Source organism: Herpailurus yagouaroundi, unplaced genomic scaffold, assembly GCF_014898765.1.
Source record: "Herpailurus yagouaroundi ecotype Mexico unplaced genomic scaffold, PumYag 203, whole genome shotgun sequence".
Classification (NCBI taxonomy): domain Eukaryota; kingdom Metazoa; phylum Chordata; class Mammalia; order Carnivora; family Felidae; genus Herpailurus; species Herpailurus yagouaroundi.
This window is the reverse complement of record NW_024412434.1, coordinates 22,335,463-22,357,439: the sequence shown is the minus strand read 5'-3', so window position 1 is coordinate 22,357,439 and position 21,977 is coordinate 22,335,463. Positions and strand designations below refer to the sequence as shown.

At 41.7% G+C, this 21,977-nt stretch overlaps 1 protein-coding gene and 1 long non-coding RNA gene across 4 annotated transcripts in view; both read right to left on the bottom strand.

The window, feature by feature from the left end:
- Positions 1–21,977, bottom strand: part of CCDC3 (coiled-coil domain containing 3) — a 145,696-nt gene that overhangs the window by 59,499 nt on the left and 64,220 nt on the right. The window lies entirely within an intron of this gene.
- On the bottom strand, positions 5,922–18,029 carry LOC121014810 (uncharacterized). The gene is made up of 3 exons (XR_005783437.1): positions 17,853–18,029; positions 8,649–8,654; positions 5,922–5,932 (listed from the first exon to the last, which is right to left on the bottom strand). It is a non-coding gene; the product is annotated as an uncharacterized LOC121014810 (long non-coding RNA).

Genomic DNA, 21,977 nt, shown 5'->3' with positions numbered 1-21,977 from the left:
AGCGCATCTCAGCATATCCTCACACATTATTTATGTAGGGGAATGCTGAGGGAATTAGAAAAAATGACTAAAATATACACATGCAAATAGAATACTGATATGGCCCGAAGCAAAAGGAAAATAGGAAGTAAATGATTAATCATGTTTTCATAGGGATACCATGGAGATGTTATTCCTCTGCTACTCAGGGACCAACTAAATTTAAATGTGGGCAAGGAAAATTCTTCCTGAGTCCCCTTAATTTGCTGAGGGACAGTGAGCCAAGAGGAGGGCTCACCCAGGTTTCAACCCTGTGTATCTGTGATTGAGGAAGAGGCCCAGGGAGTTCATGGGGAACAGCACTAGGGAACACTCAGACAGCCTGACCCCAAGAGAAAGGACCTTCTGTGTGGGAAGAAGAGAATTAACAAGTCATTGAAAGGCTCTAGAGCAGGGGTAAGCAAACTATTTTGGTAAAGGGCCAGTTAATAACTTCACTTTTATAGGACACGTGGCCTGACAATTACTGATCTTGGCCATTGTAACACAGAAGCAGCCTTACACAATATGTAAAGGGTTGACCAAAGCAGTGAACCAATAAAACTTTATTTAAACACACTGAATTTTGAATTTATACAATTTTCATGCATCGCATGATTTTTTTTTTTTACATTAAAAAACATAAAAGGGCCCCTGGGGTGGCTCAGTCACTTAAGCACCCAATACTTGATTTTTGCTCCGGTCATGATCTCATAGTTGGGGAGATTGAGCCCCATGTTAGGCTCTGCTCTGAGCTTGGAGCCTGCTTGAGATGCTCTCTCTCTCTCTGCCTCTGTCTCTCTCAAATAAATAAACATTGTTTAATGTAAAAACCATACATAGCTGAGGGCCATACACAAATAGGCAGTGGGCTGGATGTAACCAGCTGGCCAGGTATGGCCTATGCACTGAAGTTCGCCCACCTCTGGTGTAGTGTGGAGAAGCCATGCTATGTAATAACATCTGAAAATCCTCAGTCTGAAAACAAATATTGTAGTAGTTTACCCAGAATGCTCATTATCTTACCTATTCTAAATTATCAGTATTTCTAGAATTTGGATATTTTAAATTCTGACAAACATGATGTTCATGAAAGGCTTCAGACAATCCCATTTTTTTTTTTTTATTTTGAGTGGTCTTACACCTCCTTCAAGGATACAGATTATTGAATAGGATATATATTTGCCCGATTATAATTCAACACTCCAAAATGATTGTTATCCATGAAAACTTACAGGACCCATACAGTCACGATGCATCCGTCACCTATGAGACTGCCATGATAGCCCTGCCAACATCCATTACCATCTGCCTCTCAATTTTTAGCCTGTGGACTAGCCCACCTAGACATCACCAGCTGTCTGTCACTCACAGCCCAGTACTTCACGCGATCACCACACGCCGCCCATGATAGCAGACTGTTTTTCATTTTGGGCACATAAATTATCACTTATTTTTTAAATGTTTAGGAAAACTCTATTATTGTTCAGATGTGTCCGCCGTTAGACTTCTTGATATAACAGTTATGAGTCACTAAAATTGTTTACTTCCATTTCCATAGAGTCACTCTAAGATTTAACTACTAAGCTCTCCTAATTCAAATAAAATCTAATTAACTTTTTGAGGACACATTTGTTAGGCAACCTGTAGTCTTTTGCTTAAGAAAATGCTCTACCTGTTCTCAAGTAGGATTCCACTCCTCATGCTACTCTATCACCTCAAATTCTGATTCCTGTCTTAAAGCACCATCTTTCTGAAGCAAAGCCCAGTTATTTCTAGGCCTGTACATAGTTGTCAGAGAGCAGGGTGCTGCAAGTGAAGGGGTGGGGAGGGAAGTTCAAAGAGAGGCCTGTGGATCATCTGGTTTGTAACCAAGTCCCAGATTCAGTAACTTCATCCTTGTCTCGGTGACTTGTGGCCACTATGTTGCTGTTTTGCCAAACCACCATCCCCGTGGTCAAAAAGAAGAAAACATTCTTAACCCATCATTCCATGCCTTTCAAGATCTACTGTGCTGTCCCTGAGGGAGCAAAACAAATGAGACCTCAGACCAATTTTCCTCCCTCTAGAATTTCTATGGAGCAGGAATATGGTTAAGATGGACCATAATGGGCCCTCCACCCATTACAGCTGGGGAGTTGGCATAGAGACCCATTGGTAGACCCAAAAGCCACCCCTCATCCCCTTCTTCTTGCCCATGGAACCCTGATTTTGTTCACTGACTCAGAGAAAAGGGCCTTTCCAGCTCCAGGAGATGAATCCTGATGAGCCTAAATAAAATCAAGCAGCTATGTGAGTAAGCAATTTCTAGAGCTGCAACATTGCATCATGAAGGTACAACCTTAAAGGCCAAGCCAGCAGCTGCAGATACCAGGACCCTGAAAAACCTAAGCATCTGATGATGCTAAATACCAATCCTGGACCCATGTTGCCTGGGGCTTCTCGTTATAGGAGACTGATAAACACCCTACCTGTTTAAGCTGCTGTGGGTACAGTCTTGAAGTCAAATGTATCCCAACAGATTCAACCCATAGGGTAAAAAGCTGCCCAGAGGATGTGACAGAAAGGCAGTAGTGCTTTTCATGGAGACTGAACTGTAGGTGACAGAAGCTCAATCCAAAACTTGAGCAGGGAAAAAGGAATATATTGGCCTATATAACTGACTAGCCCAGGCCTTGCTTTACATTCTGGCAGGGCTGGACTCAAGTATGTGGACAATGGCTTCAGAAGCCCCCTCTTTTCCTCTGCTCTAGTTTCCCCAGCATCAACCTCACACTCAGTAGGTCCATCCCATATCGTGTTGAAGATGGCCATCAGCATCAGACACACATTCCTCCTGCCTGGCAACCCCAGTGGGAATAGAGAGCCTCTGTCCCTGTAGTTCTAGCAAATCTCACTGACGTGGCTTAGATTTCTGCCCATTTCTTAACCACTTACCACGGCCAGGGAATATGGCTTCTAAATGGCCAGATCTAGATCACAGAGATTCTATGAAGCCAATGGCAAGTAAGATGTATGAACCCAATAGCAAAAGACAGTCAGTGAAAGTTAGGGTACCATTGCCCAAAACAAGGCAGGCAAAAACAGCTCATGTCCACAAGCGGTGAGGAGGAGGTGATGAAGAATTCCATCTTAGATTCTAACCTATGGACTACTACAACTGCCCTAAATTCATCCTAAACTAGAGCAGGCCACCACTCCCTCCTCACCCACCCTCATTATTTTACAAGCTACAAAGGCTAGAGGTATGCTTTATTATTCCTCAGCAAATACTAATTACCCAAGTGTTCTACATATACAGGGGCAAGGGTGAGCCAAGGATAAGTGCAGGGAGAATCATCTTTATGGACACAATGGACACAATTTCTCCTCCACTCAAACAACAAAATGTCGGAGCTGAAAAACACCTGGTGAATCATGTAGTGCAAATCCCTCGGTTTACAGTAAACAACCAAGAGTAAACATACAAACACCAGAGCCCCAGAGAAGGTAAGTGCTGTGCCAGGAACTCAAGACTGGTCAGGGAAAAAGCCAGGGCTGGGTCCTCTTCCAGAACACCTGTGTCACAGGTCACCCAGAATATGAGACTTAAGGAAAGTTACAATTTTCCCTCCTAAGAGTTTTCTCAGCATAACTGTATGGTCCTTGAAGGGAAAGGCAATAAAAAGAACAGACCTAAGACTTTTGAAAAACTGTTGTGTTTTTATCCTTCAGCTCTACAGACCTTTGGTATCACTGTATGGTTTCTTCATGTTCCCATTGTGTGTGTTTGGCAAGAGGTGGGAAGAAAAGCCAGAGCGGAGGAAGGCTGGGCAAGACAGATCATGGGGAGCTAGAACCATGTGTCTGGGTTCTGGTGCCTCAGAGGATGGAAATTCCCCATCCCTCAGTTCAAGGCTTGTCTGTTTATTGACCTAGGGAAGGCAGCTGCCAGGCATGGGAGATTTATAATAGGTCATTCCAGTATCATATGAGTTCACTCACATGAGGACTTTAAGATACAAAAAAGATGACCATAAGGGAAGGGAAGCAAAAATAATATAAAAACAGGGAGGGGAACAAAACATAAGAGACTTAAATATGGATAACAAGCAGAGGGTTACTGGAGGGGTTGTGGAAGGGGGCATGGGCTAAATGGGTAAGGGGCATTAAGGAATCTACTCCTGAAATCATTGTTGCAGTATATGCTAACAAACTTGGATGTAAATTTTAAAAAAAGAAGAAAAACATAACAAGAATAAAGCCAAGTAGCATGAAAATTAGAGAAAGGGGAAAAAGCTTTCATCTGTCTTAAATTATCCTAGCTACAGTCTATGTAGCAAAACTATTAATAGAAATGGTCATTGTGAGCCTTGCAGAGATGTTGGCATGCATAATTTTGGTTGTTTTTTCTGTTGCTTCTTCCCCAAGGCTCTGGGACCACAGTATACATGTACCTCAGCTCTCCATCCATGTTTGCTCTTAAGCCTACAGCAACTCAGTACAGCTGGTCATGTCCATTAGGTTGATTTCCTAAGGAGGGCTTTGCGTTAAGTTAACGGAATTTAAGCTCCAAGCACAACAAATGGATAAAGGCTCCCAACCCCCAAGTCCTCAGCTGAAATCAGTACAGGTCCCATTTCAATCCTCTCCGGTGATCCAAGTTGGTTCTAACTACCCTCTTATATGGCTTCCAAATAGCTAACTGAAGTCTCAACTTCAAAGAAGAGATTCCAGAAATGTAGAGAAACATCTGACCCATTTTTAAGGGGTGTAAGTTGGAGGAAATGTAATTCTTTGATAAAGGATGATTACTTGGACTCATAGATGCTAAGTGCCAAACCAGATAGACTGGCAAACATCAAATTTCTTGCAAGTGATTATAAATAATGGAACATTACTTTCTGAGAAGATTCAAAGTAAAATTTATAAAAGCCCAAAAAGCATGAAAACAGAAACTGATTTCCCACCACAGTAAGAGCTCCAAAATTTCTCCCTGCTTTCTTTGGCTTCCCTGCAGAAGGATTTGATATGACAACTTCTACTGTCAGATGGACACCTTTCAAGTCATTTGCTTTGCATTTAAAAAAAACACCTAACAGTCAAAAACCCCCCAAATCTCTTCAAGGCTATCAGAATAAAACTCGATGCATTAACATGTGAAATGGGTTTTTACATTTAGAACTGCTTCTTCCTTTCTTCTTTTTAATTTTTTAAAAATGTTTATTTTTCAGAGAGAGGGAGAGAGAGACAGAGTGACAGCAGGGGAGGGGCAGAGAGAGAGGGAGACTCAGAAACCGAAGCAGGCTCCAGGCTCTGAGCTGTCAGCACAGAACTCAACACAGGCCTTGAATCCACAAACTGTGAGATCATGACCTGAGCCGAGGCCAGATGCCTAACCAACTGAGCCACACAGGCGCCCCCCCCTTTCTTCTTTTAAAGAAATGAAAAGTAGGTTTATACTTATCCCATTATGTTTTAAATGCCATATCATTAAGAAAGAAAGAAAAAAGAAAAAAGAAAAAAGAAAAAAGAAAAAAGAAAAAAGAAAAAAGAAAAAAGAAAGAAAGAAAGAAAGAAAGAAAGAGGCACCTGAGTGGCTCAGTCGGGTTAAGTGTCAGACTTTGGCTCAGGTAATGATCTCATGGTCTGAGTTCAAGCCCCGTGTAGGGCTCTATGCTGACAGCTCAGAGCCTGGATCCTGCTTTGGATTCTGTGTCTCCATCTCTCTCTGCCCCTGCCCAGCATATGCTCTGTCTGTCTCTCTCTCTCAAAAATAAATAAATATTTTTAAAATTAAAAAAATAATAATACGATGCCAGAACAAAAGCCAAAGTCCCAAATGGCATCAAAGGCCATCAGATTGAACAGGGACCCTCTTTAAGTCACACAGCGTGAAAATGAACTCTAAAATCAGGATACACAAAGGAGATTTCTTGAGTAATGTATCAAACATGGAAGATTATTTTTAGTTAAGCTAAAAGCTTCAAGAGCCAATTTTTTTTCTTTTCCTTTTTCTTGCCTAGGACTGTCAATTTTATATGGTTTCTTACAAGTGTATGTGTACGTCTCATAAAAAGATATTTACATTTACGTACACAGACACACAACACATGGGTTTCTAGCTCCATTCCTCCCTCATGAAAAGCAATAAAGTCTAAAGTTTTTATTTGGTTAAGAAACCTCTGACAGTTTTAAAATACTTCTGCTGTTAAATACCACTTTCAACCAGTGAAAGAAAATAGCTGTGGGAAAGAGGAGACTCCTGGGGCTGGAATTCATTAACACTTTGGACAATAGCATTTTTCCTTTATTTAGAAGGCTGGACTAGCTCCTCCCGATGGAAAGAGGATGACCAAATATAGGCCAGCTACTCGCTTGGCCTCCTCTTTGCCTCCAAGTATCAACTGGATTTCCTCCCCTATTTCCCTTGAGCATCCCCCCTCCTTTTATCTTTAATAAAACACCACCACTCACAATGCTATTTTTATTGGTGAGTCACTCAAGCTCATCCAAAACATAAATTCGTCACAATAAGCAAATGCATACTGAGTACTTCCCACATCCCAAGTAGTGTTTGAAGAGTTCTGTGTGTGTTCACTCATTAAGCCATAAGTTATGCCACATATTCTTCACAATAATCCTATAGGGTTTATGATGTTGGTTGGTTCAATCCTTTCCCCATCCTAATTAACCCTGCTGTTAAAGCTTCACCCTTTTTTTGATGGCCATTATTCTGGAGGGGCTGTCCTGGGAAGTGGGTCCTTATTGTTGTTTTACACTGGTCGTAGATGTGCTAAAAACACACCAGGCCTTCAGGACTGAGGTTTATCTATAAAAGTATTCTAAAAGGTGTTAAGAGAAGGACTTCCAAATACCAATATTTTGCAAACTGCATGTATGCATACTTTCACAATCACACACGCTTCACGTGTACACTAATCTTGAAATTATGGTTAGCAAGCTCATCACCTAGGGCTCAATATGTATTTCTGATTCCTACTCCTAAAGATTAGATTGTGATTTCGAGTGTGGTGTGTGTGTGTGTGTGTGTGTGTGTGTGTGTGTGTGTGTGTGTGAGTGATATAGCTGTAAGCCACTGAAGGTCTCATAAGGCACAGAGAGGCAAATATACTGTCAAAACCATCAGAGTTTAATAAAAAAAATGACTAACAGTTCATCTTAACAAGGATTAGCCATGATAGTCAAAATGTATACACAAGGCAGTAATCTTCCGTTAATCATTAATGCTTCTCTTCTCCTGCGATCATGAGTCATTAACTTCTGGAAGCTCATAGTATTGAGGAGGGCACCTTTTGGGATGAGCACTGGGTGTTGTATGGAAACCAATTTGACAATAAATTTCATATATTAAAGAAAAAAAAAAACTTCTGGAAGCTCATCTTTAAAGAGAAGGCTCCATTACTATATACAAACTATAAAATAACATGTGGAAAAAGGAGATCCCACTCAAGTGGCTAGCAAAAGGGATTCAGAATACAATTCACTTTGGATGATCAATCCTGGAGTTCTATGAAAATGAATATCAAATGCACATCATTAAGAGTCTCCAGCGTAGAAAGTCAATCTCCCATCCAGGCATCCTACTTATATGTCCTCTTTGCAAGCCTTTTCCCAGATGTTCCCAAAGTGATGTCTCAATATACCTGTCACGGTCTGTAGACAAGAGGCATCTGGAAGTGATATAAATAGTCTGCATTGAATTCAAAGCCCACAGCAACCATTCTTGGGCACTGAGTTACTTCCAAATGGTACTATCCATGGGAGTAATCTCCTCTCCCCTGATGTCTAGTTTCTCTGTAGAGGGTCCTTCGTTAGAGGTACATTCCCAGTCTCTACTGGGACCCTCACTCACATCGCCCCATACACAGAGAGTGAATTCTCACCGGTGTATTCAGGACCAGGAAGTGAGTATGCCTTATTCCATCTTACCCTCACCCCTTATCCTCTTGAAAGCTGCCAGTCCAGCATTCTCATCAAAGCTGAAAATGTTAGATCATCAGGACCCACAGACATGGCTGTGGGTTTTCTAGGGCTGCCTGTGCCCACCTGGGTGGGCCAGTCCATAAACTTCTAAGTTTGGGAAACAGCCCACTCATCTACAGATAGGAACCAGATTTTCCAATACAATCTTGATCAGTTTAAAAAACAAAACAAAAAATCCTCCACACATTTAAATCAGAACAAAGGTGAGGAAGCCAAGGACTACTTAGTGAGCTCTAACCCCAACATTTTCTAGAAATGGAGAGGCTTCACCATACCATACTTTGTACAGTGCTTGATGGCAGTCAAAACAATTTCCTACATTTTATCTTTGCATCATCTCAACAAACCTGGGAGGAAGGCAGGTTTTATGATCCCAGTTGGACCCCAGGGTGGAAATGGAGACCCAGAAATTTTAAGTGATCTGTCCAGGATACACAGTTCCACACAAGGTTCCAAATCTCAACCTCCTGTGCTTTTGGTTTTTTTTCTGGAATATCTTTCTCTCCCAGCTTCTTCCAGCACCCTAAGAGTCTTAAGAGCTGAGTGATTTATCCAAGATGGGGCAGGACATGGACACAGGCCTCTCTTCACCTCCCTTCGAAACAGTAGTTCTGCCTTTCAAAAGCTGATCCAATATACAACACAATGCACTGATCTTGGTGCCATTTAATAAATAGCCTAATTTACCAGAAGCCCCAACTTGAATTTTTGTAAGCTCTGGAGTCTTCTCCCAGGCAAAGAAGATAATTAAATTAATTCTTTTGTCATTTTAAATGACCTACTTTTCTTTCTTAAACAGTGTGTCTCTACACAAATTAGAGAATCTTAAAAAGTTCTTTAAAAGTCACTCCACAAATTGACTAATAAAGTAAGCAATTATAAAGCACTTTGCAAAGGCAGGCATGTCATTAAATCCTTTGACTTCTCAACTTCTCAGTGTCCATCATTTAAATGGGGAATCTAGGGGCGCCTGGGTGGCTCAGTCGGTTGGGCGGCCGACTTCGGCTCAGGTCATGATCTCACGATCCGTGAGTTCGAGCCCCGCGTCGGGCTCTGTACTGACAGCTCAGAGCCTGGAGCCCATTTCAGATTCTGTGTCTCCCTCTCTCTCTGCCCCTCCCCTGTTCATGCTCTGTCTCTCTCTGTCTCAAAAATAAATAAACGTTAAAAAATAAATAAATAAATAAATAAATAAATAAATGGGGAATCTATCCACTTACAGGTGTGGCATCAAGGCTAATTTCTCTAATACAGAAATAGACAAAGTTAGTGTATTTTGAATGGAAGAAAAGTCCTTGACTGCTATGACATGGCATCAGACCTCAAGCCATCTACTGCCCTCAGATGCCTGCCTCCCTGCCATCCCTGGAGGAGGCCTTGTAGACTATTTACATGATGGAATAAAACTACCCTGCTGAAGTAAGTGGGAAAGGGGCCACTGTGATCAGCTGCACCAATACCAGGGTAGAAAACACAATGGCTAGTGTCCTTCCTAAAATGAACTAGGACATTTTCTTGTCTAAACAGATCCTACACAGTGAACACAACTTACTCTTTGAGGACCTCAGACCACTCCCTCAGAGCACAACTTCTCGTCATAGACCACTATAGGTGGAGCTATGGAAAAGTAAGAAACCATTCCCTGGAGTCCCCAAGGACTTCCTTCTCGCCAGATCCGGTGTCCTTTCCATGCCTTGAATTTCAGCTCTTGGCTACTCCCCTCTTCCTCCTGGCTGTCTCCATGTGTGCATCCCACCACACTGTGGACTCCTGTTCTCCCACCCATGGTTCCCATGGCTCTCCATCTGTCTGCTGGGCTGAGTCTTATCCCTATTCCCAGCCCCAACTGCAGCTAAGCCCCCAAGGCTGGACTCCTCAACCCTGGTTCTCTCCTGTGTCCTCCAGGATGCACTCACTCTTCCTCATGCCCTCACACATCTCCTCCTAGACTCCTCAACTCTCACACCCACTGCCTGCAGGACAGCAACCCTCAATGTCAAACCATCATCTCTCACACCATCCACAATCCAGACTAAGCTCACTGTTCCCATCCCAAGGCCCCCAAGGCAGCCCCTCTCCCCAACTTCACTTGTGATATTCTGGTTTTGTCATTTTACTCACAGCCATGCAGGCTCGAACTCCAAGAAAGCACAGCATATTCAGGCTTCACTTGCACCTTTTCCCCAATTTCCAAAGCCCAAACTTCAAATGCCCCCCAGCCTCTGCCATAGGTCCCAACCACTTAGTTGGGCTTCTGCCTTACTCTCCAGACTGTCATTCTGGGTGCCCTAGTGGACCTGACTCGCTACCCTAAGCCACACCCCATTCTTTGCTGGAGCCCTGTCTTAGTTCTTGCCAACTCCCCTCCCACCAGGAGGGGTGGGGAAACCTGTTCCATAGCCACTTAGAGAACCCAAGTGCCTTTAAAAATGAGGAACCCCAGGGGCGCCTGGGTGGCGCAGTCGGTTAAGCGTCTGACTTCAGCCAGGTCACGATCTCGCGGTCCGTGAGTTCAAGCCCCGCGTCAGGCTCTGGGCTGATGGCTCGGAGCCTGGAGCCTGTTTCCGATTCTATGTCTCCCTCTCTCTCTGCCCCTCCCCTGTTCATGCTCTGTCTCTCTCTGTCCCAAAAATAAATAAACGTTGAAAAAAAAATTAAAAAAAAAATGAGGAACCCCAGAAATCAGCTTAGAGTGAACAGCACAGCAGGGGGAAGTATGGTGGTACAGAAGAACCCCAACTTTGGATCTGGACTGACTTGGGTCTGAATCCCACTGCTGCAACTCCGTGTGTGACTGGGCAGGCTTCTCCTACAACCCTGGTTATTCATCTGTGAAATGGGGTCAACATCAACCTTGCTTTCAGAATTGTTGTGAGGAATAAAAAACGTAAGAACCATTTATAGAGCCCTCACTATGTGCTCTGCTAGGGACCTAGAGAAGACAAATCAAAGCCCACAGCTTATTTTATTTCTTGAAGACCTGAGGTCTCTTGTGCTAATAAATAGTCTGCTGGATCATGGTTGGGGGGATAGATTAGCTGAGCCCTGCCCTTAGGGATGTAAGAAACAGTATCAGTAGCATAGTGCAAGCCCTTACTCCAGCAGGAGTACTGGTTTGGCAGATCAACCCACAGGCTAAGTTAAAAGGCTGAACAAGGAGGCTCAACAGAAAGTCCAACGAAGGTGGGAGGCCTGAGCAATGGAAAAGGACAGGACAGCAAGCAATACATCCTGGCCTCATCCCCAACTCCTGAAGGAGATCCTTTGGGGAAGGAGTCCTTGCCTGTCTGGACCAACATAGTCTATTCAGGGAAAAGTAGGGGGAGACAAGCATACTCCTATAATATGAAAGTCTCCTCCGAAAAGTCAAAGGAAGTGATTATCAGGTGGGCTCTCAGGGCTACTTAATGGCTGTTGCTATCTCCATGTCAATGAGAAGGTATCCTCTCACACGTGGCCCAGGTTTCCCAATGTGTACTGGACTTTGGGCTTCCAGATTAACCCAACCCAGGTCTCAAATGCCCAAGGCCTCTTGTGAATGACACTTCAGCTCTTCTCCAAGTAGCATGATGTACTACAAAAAGAAAAAGGGAGTGCCAAAAAAAACATTAAAGGACCTGAATTTTATTTTTCCTACCTGTTACTAACCTATAGGATCTTGAGTAGGTCACTTACCTCCTAGGTTCTCACCTATAATGCCATTTGTGGTTGTGAAGGTCAAATGAGAAGTGAAAACACCCAAGAACTAGGCAGATATCCAGAATTGTCCAAGATGGTAAAATGACATGGCCAGGAGCCCCTCAAATGATAAGGGATAAGGAGCAATGGCTAGAGCTTCCCAAATCTGAAATAATCTAGGCCACTACAGTGAAATGTTTTGGATAGGAAAGACCTGGGGCGCCTGGGTGGCGCAGTCGGTTAAGCGTCCGACTTCAGCCAGGTCACGATCTCGCGGTCCGTGAGTTCGAGCCCCGCGTCGGGCTCTGGGCTGATGGCTCAGAGCCTGGAGCCTGTTTCCGATTCTGTGTCTCCTTCTCTCTCTGCCCCTCCCCTGTTCATGCTCTGTCTCTCTCTGTCCCAAAAATAAATAAACGTTGAAAAAAAAATTAAAAAAAAAAAAAAAGGATAGGAAAGACCTATCAGGTACAGTGAAAAAAAAATCTCACCCCATGCGGAAATCAGGGCCAGATTCTCAAACTTCCTGTCTGGAGTTTCCATTTATTAGACGGGCTGCTTTCTGTACTTGGCCAAGCCGGTTGGCGTGTTCATGCAAGGCATCATCATCAACAGAACATAAGAACAGGGCAGTTCAGCACAGGCCAGAGGTTTCCACTGCCACCCAAATGACTATCCTGCTGGCAGGGACTGGCCACATTCCTTTCCTCCTATTTTTCAGTGAAATTGTTTTTACAGTTGTTATCTCTACCGGCAGAGGGAATGGAGCTGACTGATAGTGGATGGATATATTTAACTGACAGCAATCTTAAGGAATATGGAAAACATACATGTGGCCATTGTATCCACTGAAACTTGGCTTTCTAATATCCTTCAGAAGCAGAAGGGTGTGGGGTGGGGAGGGAAGAAAAGAATGATGACCTGGCTCGAAGATAATGGCAAGTGGAGGGCATGGGGCAAAGATGGAGTAAGCTCTGGCTGTCAGTCAACAGCGGGGCTCAGAGCTGAGCTCATAGTCAAGAAGCCCAAAACTGAGCTATACCCTGCAGGCCAACAGACTACCCCCCCCCCCCAGATTTTGAGGAGAAAGGGTGAGCCAGAAGGTCAACAAGAGGACTAGTTTTCCCTAGTGATAGGATCTCTCCCTTGAATCCCAAAAAAGCAACTGCACGTTGTTTTATGAGTTCTTCCCACAGCCCAGAGAAGCCCCAAGTATACCCAAACCAATGGTCTGTTCATTTCCTCCTTGCCCTGGAGACCCATCCCTCAAGGTCTGATAAGGACACACTCTTGCCAGCTCCTGCAAAGGCAGAACCAACGTTATGGAGAGCAAGATCTGATTTCTTTCAGGCACACAGGAGGAAAACTGGGCTAACTCAGTGCATCAGGACAGAGATGGGGGGTGGGGGTGAGAGAAGGGGATGGATACAAGATATAAGACAGCCAGTCCCAACAATCCCAACCCCTTCCTGGAAACTTCTTGAAACCCAAAATGAAAGTAGAGTATGGAAGGAGAAAATGGAGGTAGATGGGAGAAAATAGAAGATGATCACAGAAATAAAAATAGAGCCATTATTTATTGACCCCTTACTCTAAGTGCATCAAGTATATAAGCATGAACTACTAACAACCCCCCATGAAGTAAGTTGTATTATCCCATCATTTACATGAGTAGACTGATCCCAGAGCTCATACAGTCATTCACATTCATGGTTCACCTTCACAGATCTTAAAAAAAACATGCCCCCAAGGCCTCCAAGACATGATTTAACGGTCACTTTGAGTAGCCCAATAGAAAAAGGCAGCATGTCTGGGAAATGCCATTCTGTGTGGCAAAATTGAAGCATGGCATATAGCTGTTGAAAGCTTCTGTAAGACTGTAGGAGACAGAAGTAGATGCAGCCCTGAGCAGCCCTGGGGCATCCTTCAGTGCGGACCCACTGGCAGAGGAACCCACCATTCTGAGCAGCTGGGTCCTTGGGGCCCACTACATGGGCAGGCTTCCATCATCTCATATCACTGCCCAACTGGGAGGCTTGCTGTGGCCCTTTGGTGTCTCAATATCTTGGATTCCTCGATGAGTCTTAGTACAGCACAAACCACCACCATATTCTTGAATCCTATCCAGGGATGAAGGTTGATGACCAGATTTGCATCTTCTTAGGATTTGATTGGAGCTATAGCACAGTCTCCTCAGTAACAAGCCTGCTAACAGTCCTCCCTCAGCTTAATAATTGATAGGAGGTGTTTGAAAAATGGTAACTATGTATCAGAGACGTGGGTTTTGTATGCACTGCCTCATGAAATCATAACCCCATCAAGTCAGGTATTGTTATGCCTACCTTGTATGCCCTGTGATAAATGAAGAATCTGAGGTTCCTGTGGTTAAGAGATTCAAAAAGCTATCAAGTCCAGGAGTCAGGTCCATGCTAAGTGACTCATTATGTGGGCTTCTCTGGTCAATCCCACTCTTAGGTTTAAACTATTGTAGTGCTGTGGGCTTCAATCCCACTGTTCACATCTTCCTCCCAAGCCCCTGACTCAGCAGAGAGCAGGGGCCATCTCCCTCTCAATAAATGTCCTCCACTCAGGTTCTCCTTTTCCCTGGCCCATCTCAGAAGGCTTAGTGAGAAAAGTGCTCACTGGCCCTCCCACCCACCCCCTACACACACATGCACACACCAGGCCTCTGGAAACCCTCCAATAGAAACACTAAGGTTTGTTGTGGGCATAGCCACTGGCCCAAGTTCTGAACACACAAAAACCTTCACATATTCTTCTCAGCTCCTACTCTACCTGCTGAGTGGACATGAATTCGGCCTTATAAAGGAACACAGCCTTATAAAGGACACAATGGGTTTCAGCAGCCTTTGAAGAAAAAGACTTAAAGAGAAAGAAAATCCACCAAACCAACCCACCCCTGGTTGCCTTTCAATTAGAGGAAGGATGGGCCTATCAATACTGAACACCCCATCTGCGGTCTTGGGACTCAAAAGTCTTCCTTTGTGTAGAGGGCCAAACCTGCAGCAGAAGGCTCTGATCAAGCAGGGGCCCACCACCAGGCATCAGGTGGGCAAGTCCTGCTAACAGTAGTCCTTCTGTTGCCTGCATCCTCTGCCACTCAAAGAGTTGCCCCTAGCAGTTGACCAAAAAAAATGGATACATGGTACATTTTAACCAGCAACTTTCACAGAACAATCTCAAGGCATTGCACTCCTATCATCCTTTAACTGTGTTAATAAGGGTGACAGTTAACACAGTCCCAGTTTGCATATGCAAGATTTAACTTTACCAGGTTTCAATAAGATAGGCTAGAAATTCAGGACATGGTGCAATCATGCAACCCTGGTCCCTAAGACATACCCTTCCACACTGCCTCCCACTGCCTTAAAGACAAATTAGAATCTGTTCAGGGTTAACATTGCCATGATTTACATCTAAACTCTCAAGTCTCCCCAAATGAGGTCCAGACACTGGAGCAATGCCATCTTAACCAACTCACACCCTTGCTCTCTCTGCTCAAAGCCTCTGCCTTGGCTTGGTGAGAAGAAATCTATGCATGTCTCTGGTAACCCAGGTCTCTACCTTGTTTTTGTCAGATGGCTTGGTAGAAAGATGGGCAAGGGCAGCAGCATATGTGAGGGAAGGGCAACCTGTGGTCAGCAGAAGATTATGGAAAGTCTTGAATGAAAGCAAGTGACAATTTAGGAACTGGTAAGTGAGCATTCATGCACTCACTCACTGAGCAATTGCTTTAACCTCCAGGAGACAAAGATGGGGAAGACATGGTCCCTCCCCCCCAGACTACCTAGTATAATGGAAAAGCAAGAAGAAGTGAACGATTAGGAGTGGCAGGGATGGGAGCAAGAGTGACCATGAATTTTAAGACAAAATTTCACCACATGAAGTTGAATTGTCAAGGCAAGAATCCAGGGCCACAAGGAAACAGGATATAGAATTTGTTTTCTCACCTGGTCCATAAGCCTACTTTTATTCATAGTCTTATGATATAAATAGATAAAAGATAGATAGACCTCTAAATATTCCCTGTCCAATATGCAAAATAATTTAATTCTTTCTGAAAATCCAGTAAGACTAGGGTGGGGACAAAGGAATAAATTGACAGAGTATATGGGAAAGTTAAGACTGTGAAACTACTCCATTTGATACTATAATGGTGGATGCATGTCGTTATACATTTGTCCAAATCTGTTGAATCTACAACATCAAAATTGAACCCTAATGTAACCTATGGACTCTGGGTAATGATGATCAGTCAATAAATATTCATCAATTGCAACAAATATATGACTCTGTGGGGACTGTTGATATTGGGGATATTGGGTATATTGATACTGCTTATTTGGAAGCAGAAGTTACATGGGAAATTTCTGTGCCTTCTAGTTGATTTCGCAGTGAATCTGAAACTGCTCTAAAAAAAAAAAAAAGTATTTTGGGACACCTGGGTAACTCAGTCAGTTAAGCATCCAACTCTTGATTTTGGCTCAGGTCATGATCTCACGGGTTGTGAGTTTGAGCCCCATGTTGGGCTCCATGCTAGCAGTACAAAGCCTGCCTGGGATTCTCTCCACCACCCCCACCTTTGCCTCTCCCGGGCTCTTACTCTCAAAAATAAATAAAGCTCTTTAAGTATTTAAAAAAAAATCCAGTAAGACCACTGGATCATAATATTGACAGGTAGCTTAGTCTATTCAGCCTATTTTAAAAATTACTAAACAAGGTATATCTATCAATAATTACTTTGGATGTAAATGGACTAAACACTCCAATCAAAAGACAATGGGTGACAGAATGGATTAAAAAAAAAAAAAAAGACCCATCCATATGTTTCCTACAAGCGATTCAATTTAGACCTAAAAACACCTACAGATTGAAAATGAGGGGATGGAGAAACATCTATCATGCAAATGTATCAAAAGAAAGCTGGGTACTTCTATGAAACAAAATGGATATTAAAACAAAGACCATTAACAAGAGACAAAGAAAAACACTATACAATAATAAAGGGGACAATCCAACAAAAAGATAGAACAATTGTCAATACTTAAGTACCCAACTTAAGAGCACCCAAATACATAAAACAGTTATTAACAAACATTAAAAAAAACTAATCAGTAACAATAATAGTAGGGGACTTTAACACTCCACTTACATCAATGGACAGAGCATCTAAACAGAAAACAAACAATGGCTTCAAATGACACACTGGAATAGATAGATTTAACAGATTTATTCAGAACATTCCATCCTAAAACAGAATACACATTCCTTTCAAGTGAACACAGAATATTCTCCAGAATAGATCACATAATAGCCCACAAAACCAGCCTGAACACATTCAAGAAGATCGAAGTCATACCATGCATCTTTTCCAACCACAATATTATGAAACTAGAAGTCAACCACATGAAACAATCTGGAAAGACCACAAATACGTAGAGGTTAAACATGCCACTAAACAATGAATGGGTCAACCAGGAAATAAAAGAAGAAATTTAAAAATACATGGAAACAAATGAAAATGAATACACCAAGGTCCAAAACCTCTGGAGAAGCAGCAAAAGCAGTTCTAAGAGGGAAGTTTATAGGAATACAGGCCTTACTCAAGCAGGAACAATCACAAATAAACACCCTAACCCTACACCTAAAGGAACTAGAAAAACAACAAGCCTAAAGCCAGCAAAGAAAGGAAATAATGAAGATTAGGGCAGAAACAAAGAATACAGAAACTAAGAAAAAAATTTTTTTGAACAGATCAATGAAATGAGGAGCTTGTTCTTTGAAAAAAAATAAAACTGATAAACATCTAGTCATAGTTATCAAGAAAAAAAAAAGAGAAAAGACCCGAATAAATAAAAATCACAAACAAAAGAAGAGATGTAACAACCAAAAACACAGAAATCGAGTTATAAGACAGTATTATGAAAAACCTTATGCCAACAAATTGGATGACATAAAAGAAATGGATGCATGCCTAAAAACAGAAATTACCAAAACTGAAACAGGAATTGAAAATTTGAACAGACCATTAACCAGCAAAGAAATCAAATCAGTAATCTAACAACTGCCAACAAATGCAAGTCTGGGATCAGATGGCTTCAGAGGAGAATCCTACCAAACTTTTAAAGAATATTGTGCTCTTCTTCTCAAACTATTCTTCTCAAACTATTCCAAAAAATAGAAAAGGAAGGCAAACTTCCAGATTCCTTCTATGAGGCCAATATTACCCCGATACCAGAACCAGATAAAGATACCCCTATAAAGGAGAACTACAGGCCAATATCCCGGATGAACATAGATGCAAAAATTCTCAACAAAATATTAGGAAACTGAATTCAATACTACATTAAAAAATCATTCACCTCAATCAAGTGGTATTTATTCCTAGGTTACAAGGGTGTTTCAATATTCACAAATCTATCAACATGATACATCACAATAAATAAAAGCTCAAAATCAGATGATCATTTCAATAGATGCAGAGAAAGCATCTGACAAAGTACAACATCCATTCATGATAAAAAAAAAAAAACCCCAACAGAATGGGTTTAGAGAGAATATACCTCAACATAGTAAAGCCCTTATACAAAAAACCTAAAGCTAACATCATCCTCAATGGGAATAAAGTAAGAGCTTTTGCCCTAAGGTCAGAAACAAGACAGGGATGTCCACTCTCACCACTTTTATTTCAACATAGTACTGGTAATCCTACCACAGCAATCAGACAACCAGAAGAATGAAAAGGCACCCAAACTGATAAGGAAAAAGTAAAACTTTCACAATTTTCACATGACATGATTCTATATATAGAAAACTCTTTAAAGACTCCACCAAAAAACTACTAGAACTGATGAATGGATTCAGTAAGGTTGCAGAATACAAAATCAACATACATAAATCTGTTGCATTTTTATACACCAATAATGAAGCAGCAAAAAGAGAAATTAAGAAAACAATCCCATTCACAATTGCACCAAAAATAAAGATATCTAAGAATTCAACTAACCAAAGAGGTAGAAAGACCTGTACTCTGACAACTATAAAACACTGATGGAAGAAACTGAAGATGAGACAAAGAAATGGAAAGACATTCCATGCTCATGTACTTGACAAATATTGTTAAAATGTCCATCCTACCCAAAGCAATTTATATATTTAATGCAATCCCTATCAAAATACATCATTTTTCACAGAACTAGAATAATCCTAAAATGTGTATGGAACCACAAAAGACCCAGAATAGCCAACGCAGTCTTGACAAAGAAAGGCAAAGCTGGAGGCATCACAATTCCAGACTTCAAGTTATTTTACAAAGCTATAGTAATCAAAGCAGTATGGTAGTAGCACAAAAATAGACACATAGGTCAATGAACAGAATAGAAAACCCAGAATCAGGGGTGCCTGGATGGCTCAGTCAGTTAAGCATCTGATTCTTGACTTCAGCTCAGGTCATGACCTCACAGTTCAGGAGATGCAGCCCCACATCACATGTCAGTGCAGAGCCTGCTTGGGATTCTCTCTCTGCCCCTCCCCCATTCTTTCAAAATAAATACATAAATGTTTTTTAAAAATTAAAAAAAAAAAAGAAAACCCAGAAATAAACCCACAACTATATGGTTGATTAATCTTTGACAAAGTAGGAAAGAATATCCAATGGGAAAAAGATAGTCTCTTCAAAAAATGGTAATGGGAAAATTGGAGGGCCACATGCAAAGTAATGAATCTGGGCCATTATCTTTCATCATACTCAAAAATAAATTCAAACTGGATGAAAGATGTAAATGTAAGACCTAAAACCATAAAAATCCTAGGAGAGAACACAGGCAGTAACCTCTTTGACATCAGCCATAGTCAACTTCTTTCTTATCTTGTCTCCAGAGCAATGGAGCCAAAAGCAAAATAAACTATCCGGACTTCAACAAAATAAAAAGCTTCTGTATAGCAAAGGACAAAAAAAAAAAAAAAAAAAAAAAAAAAAAAAAAAAAAAAAAGTCAACAAAACTAAAGGCAACCTACAAAATGGAAGAAGATATTTGTAAATGACATATCTGATAAAGGGTTAGTATTCAAAATATAGGGAAAAAAAAACTTTAAAAACTCAACCCCCCAAAACACCAAATAATTCATTTTAAAAATACAGAAGACACTAACATTGTATTTCTCCAAAGACATACAAATGGCCAAGAGATATATGAAAAGATGCTCATCATCACTCATTAGGGAAATACAAATCAAAACTACAGTGAGATACCACACCTCACAACTGTTAGAAGAGCTAAAATCAACACAAGAATTAACAAGTGTTGGCAAGGACATAGAGAAAAAGGAGCCCTCTTGCACAGTTGGCAGGAATATAAACTGTAGCAGCCACTCTGGACAACAGTACAGTTTCCTCAAAAAGTTAGAAATAGAACTACCCTATGATCAGAATGCAAGCTGGTACAGCCACTCTGGAAAACAGTATGGAGGTTCCTCAAAAAACTAAAAATAGAACTACTCTACAACCCAGAAATTGCACTACTAGGCATTTATCCACGGGATACAGGTGTGCTGTTTCGAAGGGACACACGCACCCCTTTGTTTATAGCAGCACTATCAACAATAGCCAAAGTATGGAAAGAGATCAAATGTCCATCAATGGATGAATGAATAAAGAAAATGTGGTATATATATAAAATGGAGTATTACTCGGCAACCAAAAAGAATGAAATCTTGCCATTTGCAACTGTGTGGATGGAACCGGAGGGTATTATGCTAAGTGACGTTAGTCAGAGAAAGACAAATATATAGGACTTCACTCATATGAGGACTTCAAGAGACAAAACAGATGAACATAAGGGAAGGGAAACAAAAATAATATAAAAACAGGGAGGGGGACAAAACAGAAGAGACTCATAAATATGGAGAACAATATGAGGGTTACTGGAGGGGTTGTGGGAGGGGATGGGCTAAATGGGTAAGGGGCACTAAGGAATCTACTCCTGAAATCATTGTTGCATTATATGCTATTTTTGATGTAAATTTTAAAAAAGAAAAAAGAAAACGAAAAAAAGAAGAAAAAAATACAGAAACGATATGTGAAAGGGACACATGCACCCCTACGTCTACAGCGGGAGTATTGACAATAGCCAAGATAGGGAAGTAGCCCAAGTGCCCATCAATGGATAAGTGGATAAAGAAGATGTGGTGTATATATAAATACATACAACGACATATCATTCAGCCATTAAAAAGAAGAATGAAATCTTGCCATTTGCAACAACGTGGATGGAGCTGGAGTACACTGCTAAGTGTAATAAGTCAGAGAAAGCTAAATGCCATATGATTTCACTCACATGTGGAATTTAAGACACAAAATGAATGAGTAAATTAAAAAAAATAAAAGAGATACAAGAGGGTATATCAAGAAATAGAGTCTTAACTGTAGAGAACTGCTGGTTACCAGAGGGGAAAGGGTAGGAGATAAACAGGTGATGGGGATTAAGGAGTGCACTTGCGATGGGCTCCAGGTGATGTGTGGAATTGTTCAGTCACTATATTATACATCTGAAACTAACATAACACTATGTTAGCTGGAATTAAAAACTTTTAAAAAACTACTAAACAGGGTGGCTTATAAACAATAGAAATGTACTTCTCACAGTCGTAGCGGCTAAAGAATTCTAAGTTTAAGGTGCCAGCAGATTTGCTGTCTGCATAGGACCGCTTATTGGTTCACTGATGGCCCTCTTCTCAGGGCAGAAGGGACAAGTGAGTTTGTTAAAGTCTCTCTTATAAGGGCACTAATCCCACCATGTGGTCTTCACGATCACCTCCCAATCATCACATTGGAGATTAGGATTTCAACATATGAATCTGGGGAAACACATTCAGTCGATGACAATGGGAGTCCTGAGCATCCAGCCAGCCTGCTTGCCCTGAGTACTCTCTCTGTACAGAACCCTCTCCGTGGCAGGCATCAAACACCTGCTCTCCCCAGAGAGAAAATCCCACATGCCAAAACAGGAGACATTTCACAGCATGCCAGGCTTTTGAGTCTCCTTGTCTAACCTCTGGGGTCTAAGATTGAGAGAGAAGAGATGTCCACTTGGAATCCACCATTTCTCGATTTGCAAGCTCTATACGTATACACACACAACATTCGAAGGTGGCGATTAAATGGGCCAAAAAGCAAGCCATTTGGGGATTTACCAAATTAGCTCCCATTCACCAGCTAAATGCTTCTTACTCTGTGCCAAGCTTGTTGAATAGCTCCTTTAATCTCAAAAAAAAAAAAA